This window comes from Nuphar pumila, chromosome 8 (assembly GCF_984573655.1).
Source record: "Nuphar pumila chromosome 8, dmNupPumi1.hap1.1, whole genome shotgun sequence".
NCBI lineage: Eukaryota > Viridiplantae > Streptophyta > Magnoliopsida > Nymphaeales > Nymphaeaceae > Nuphar > Nuphar pumila.
In genome coordinates, this window is record NC_143256.1 from 980,175 (window position 1) to 985,954 (window position 5,780).

The window sequence follows — 5,780 nt, forward strand, 5'->3', positions numbered from 1 at the left end:
ATACAATTATGGAATTTGAAATTTAACAAATAATTAACCATGCATAAAAATAAAATCAAATATCCACAATGTCTATAATTAATTACAATTATCCTTGAATTGAATTTAATTAAAAATAAAATCAGAGTCCAAAATTCTTGTGAAGGCAAAATAAATGTAGGCTCTGTCCTTGTTGCAACCTTCCACCTTCACATGTAAGCCGCTACTCATTACCTGAAAAATATTAAATCATATAGGGTCAGACATAACATGTCTCAGTAGACTGAAATATACTAAACTTGTAAAATAGAATACGAAGTAGAAATTTTATCAGATTTTTCATAATTAAAAATTTCAGTTAACTAAACTAAACAAGTGTGCCCCAATTCATTCATCCAAAGCAATTAAGATGCATGAACATTTAATATGCATGAACAGTTAATATGTATGAACTTACCAAATGCAAAAACCCTTCTATGCATGCATTGTTTCTTATCTTTAATTATATTTTTTTTCTTAAATGATGCATGCTATGCCTAACTATTGAACTTACATGTTAGGTTTTACTTCTTAGCCCCAATGATATGACACATGCTTAAAAACTAGATCGGGGTCATGGCGTAGTGGTATTTTCATACATAAGGGTAGCTTTGACCTGGCCAAGCACCTTTCATAAGTGACAGGGTGAGAGATGATAATTCGAGAGAGATTTCCAACACCTTTAAACACGATACATCAGATTTTCTCATGAGTATTTTAGCCCTCTTAATTTCTGAGAAAATAATGCATGTGAGAAACATGTTGATTTTTTTGACCAAACAGCTAAGAAAAAATATGATTTGTTTCATTTAGAGTAGATCAGACTTAATTGTGTAGCTTTATTTTAGTTTTTAATTAAAATCATGTCAACAAATATGGGTGTATGAATTCGGGTGACAGTTGAAACAGAATATGATATGTCTATAGTAAAACATTTGTAACTCCCTCATACGGAGGGATTTTTATGAATGGTTTACGTCTAAAGAAAGTTGACAAAATCTGTGAAAATTTCAACTCTGTTCACTGAATGTAAAATTTTTTATGAACTCTCTAACAATCAGACAGAGTTGCGAGTTTCATAATTGGGAGTTGGTCTAAGGGTCCAACCCCGATATATGCGTAGTTACCTATGTTTTGTGAGATTTTCTGTATGGCTAGCATGCATAATGTGTTTGCATATACAAGTCTGAGTTTATGCATTGTATGATGTACCTACCTTATGATATGAATGAATATTATAACGATTAAACATGGTTTCTAAAAGGAGACTAGGCATTAATTAAGGGACCGAAGGGTCCAACATATAAAGTGCAAGGGATAATCTTAAATATTGGGTGTGGGTGCATGCTTGAACATGTTATCATGATGATGATGCTATTGATAAGGATGTTGTTGATATTACAATTATGTTGATGCATGAAAGACATGTTTCTTTACTGCATTATCCATGTACTTGCATATGTGATTGCCAAAACATGAAAATATATGAAATATTCATTTATGTATATGCACATGTTTAAGTTTAAAGGCAAGAATGAATGAATGTTTCACTGCTACGTAAGTGCATTCCTTGCCCTATAAGAGGCTGGATCCTTTTTATGGATTCAATTATGATTTCATGAAAGATATTAAGTAATCAAGTAAAACAATGTAACATCTCAAGTAAAAGATACTTGCTGAGAGAATGGCAAGTGATACAACAAAACTTTGTGGGTTAAATAAGTTTTGAGAACAGAAGGTTGATCCTCCCCTCTCACGATTTTATGGAGAAACCTTTGCAATAGACTGCAGCGTATGAGAGCTCTCTTGAGGGGCTCAAAGGGCCTTTCAGAGGACCTTTTGAGGACCTCAGAGAGCTCTTTAGGAACATTTTTGAAGGCCTATTGCACTTCCAATCGCTTCACTGCAAAACAAAAACACAAAACGAGTAGAAGAAAGCAAAGAAACTATACCAAAATCTAATATTTTAAACAAGAAAAGCAAAAAACTAATCTAACAAACTATAACAAACTTGTAACAATTAACTAACATGTAATAAACTAAGATACTAAATAACAAACTAACTATGAAACAAACTAACTTGAAACAAGAAAGCAACTAACTAACTAATATTAAAACAAACCAAAACAAACTAACTAATTACTTTAAGGAAAATGTTGAATCATAACTAACTCATTAGTTCTAACTAATTTTAAGACAGACTAAAAGCAATTCTAAAGAACACATTAATTTATAACTACCTAAATGAAACTATAAAATATATAAGTTTAATCTAACCAATTAAGATTATGACTAACTTAGAAGTAACTACCAAACCAATTGAATCAAAATGTGAGACTAACAACTAAATAATCATGCACAAAAGAATTCTAATTAGGACTAACTATGATTAATTGACTCCTAACTAATTACCAAAATAAAATATTAGAGACACACTACTTAGCAATGCAACAATGTTAAAACTCTGTAGGCTCATGGACGATCATTATTTCACGATCTAATTCATGCGATTTACTAGCAGATTTTTGTAAAGTATTAAAAATGTAGACCTACGTGAATCAAATCACGTGTTGAGCATGCACTCAATCAGATCATGATCTGCAGTTCATGCACTTAACCCACTTGATGTCAAAGCCCCATGCCACATGAACTCGATCAATACACGACTCAAATGTGATTGCTCACAGCAGCATGCACACTATCTGAACTGATAAATCACACTGATTGATTCAGCCCTTATTAAAACTCGCTAAGATCCAACCTACAGTTGTTGAGTATAATCTGGCCTGCCACTTGCAATTAGGTATGATATGAAAAACATATAACTCTACTTGCAATGTTGCATAACCCATTACATAAATATGCTAGAGATTTAATAATGGTTGCAGACTTGTATGAGTTGCGGTTTCCAAAAGAAAAAGAAACAAAACTGATATGAAATGGTATATAAAAAAAACAAATCTATGAAATACTATGTTTCTAAAATATTAAGCATAAACAAGAAAGCATGAATCGACTATCCTAAATGATGCAATAATACCAAGAATAAATTATATACTATACAATATTAAAAAAATAGATTTAAACTATGTATAATTCAAGCAACGAGATAGGGGAGAAGAAATATACCTTGCGATCCATTTTCAATGGAGGAGTTGAGAAGAAGAAGCGGCCTTTCCTCTGAGTTTCATGTGCCTCCATCGATGGGGGTAAAAAGAATCGACGTCAGAAGAGATTAGAAGCCAGAAGAGAAAGGGGGAGAAAGGAAGAACAAAAGGGAGAACCGGTTGGGAACGAAAAGGAGGATGAAGAGAAGAGAGAGAGGGAGAAGGAGATCATGTTTTTTCTCAAGAGGGAGACACCCCCCTCTGTTGAAAAAGATGGCTTCATGCTACAAATCTAGGTTAAAACTAGAATTTCTAAAAAGTCCAACTAAATTTTAAAAATTTTAAAAACTACACTCCTTTAAAAACGTGTTTTCATAAAAAAACAATTCTAAACAAAGTAAAATACTAATTAGAATTCCTAAACTAATTAAACTACAATTGACAAAGTCCTAAACTACTCAAAACATTAAAAAATATGGGGAAGGGTTTAAATATGCGATTTTAACTTTATTTTGAATTTCAAAGCAGTTTCTCAAAAACACTGATAAGAATGAGTTTTTTAATGTAATTTTTTGATGGATCATGCATAGAAACATATGTATAAGATAAAAAATATATGCATGATCAAATACTTTCAGAAACATATATGATATATATAATAACACAAAACTAGCAAATACTTGAGAGAGAGTGATCGGCGAATCAAACTTACCCTTCGACCGATAATGAAAGGCTTCAACTGTTTTGAATTGAATTTGAACCTTCCTTCGAGAAGCTAAACTAGGTCAAATGAGTTCGGCCTAGTCGAGAAAAAGGAAGAGCAAGTCAAGCTGCTAAAACCAAGTAGTTTGGACCAAACTAAGTTCGGTCCAAGTCAACTGGGTCAGGTGGGTTCAAACTTAGCTCAAGTAGGCTAGGTCTAAGTTAGGTAAATCAAATCTAGTTTATGACCAAAATGGGGTTTGACTTGATCAAGTTTGACTAGACCCAGTTGGGCTCAAGCCAAGTCAAGTAGGTTCAAACTAAGTTAGATAGGCTTAGACCAAGCTCAAGGAGACTAGGCTAGGTAGGGTAGGTTTTAGAGAGAGAGAGAGAGAGGAGTTCATGATTTTTCAAGAAGGGAAGGCCTCTCCTATTTATAAGCCAAGTTTCTTGAAATTTCTAGAATGTCCCATTTTTCTTTTTGCTCCTCTCATTTCATATAAAGACTAGAGGTTCCTTTTGTATGGGGTATACATAGAATATTTTTTGAAACATTATGTGGGTCCCACAAGATATTTTTTGAGAAATATTTTTGTGTGGCCCGCCAATATTTTTATGGGTCCCATAAAAATTTTGAGATTTCGGCAATTTATTTTTTTAAAATTTTTTGAGTACAACATTCTCTTCGTATCGATGAAACTAAGAAAGTTGACTTGTACAATTTTTTTATTTTACTCAGGGAGGAAGTTATGACTCTCTAACTGTTTGAGCATATATTCGTGATGATACATATATCCTAAGTATAGCTAGTTCATTGAAATTGATTCATTTCGTGTTCCTATGCTATTTTCACATGAAAATGCCTTACGAATTTATTTAGAATTTTGTTGCTAAAAAATTGTAGGTCTTGCATGAATGATACTGCAACCTCATTGAAATACAACAAAAAAGTTTTACGAGAGTCATAGCAAGGAAGAGGAAAAATGCCAAGGGTTCTGGAGGAAAAAGAGTTATGGTTCTTTATAGAAATAAGCGAGAAAAAAAACAAAATTAACAAAAATTGCTTCATATTCAATGAGCATGTAGATTTCACAAAACTTTGCAACATATTATATGTGCAGATCACCACTTATTTGCAGATCTTATCAATTACTTAAATGAGATATGCACAACCCTATGTGAACTTCATACTATATATGCAAATTTAGTGAAATATTTGCGAAGTTTCTAAGATTTTAGTTATTGAAAGTTTACATGTTTGATCATGCAAACTTCATACAATATATGCAAATTTAGTGTAATATTTGTGAACTTTGACAAGTTTGAGTAACATAAGTTCACAAATTTGGTTATGCGAACTTTGTGAGGTTCACAAAAAAAAATCGTATGAAACTACTTTTAAGTGATAGGGTGCGATACCCAAAAAGTATACCAATATATTGCGCGAACCTCAAGAGGCCTGTTATGCAAAGGTTAAAATGGTTTTTTTAATGGCAAACATTTGCGGTTTTGAACATCGGGCAAATTTTTAAAAATTATAGGGTTTTCAAAAAATGTGTCATTTTTGTTATACAATATGATCATTTTATATAATATATGTGTAAAATAAATAATATATAATATATATTAATGAGCCTAGACCGACCAAGTTACCCTTTCCATGCTCGACTTCGATACCTAAATAAATTGGCTCGTAGCTCAGCTCACCAAGCTCAATTCCCAAGTTGAGTTGAACTTTTCATTGGTCGAGCCAACGGGCAAAGTGCTCGTCTCGTTGTTCAGCCCTATTATTGTAACAAACCATTATTCATCAAATGTTAAGAAAGGTGAGGTTCTTTTCGAAATTTTTAAAAAATTGATTGTCTTTTAGAAATTATATGTAAAAATAAGTCCTTGCATGAAAAATTTCCTTTCATTATTTGTGGTGGTTATAGCAGCTTTCATTCTGCCGTC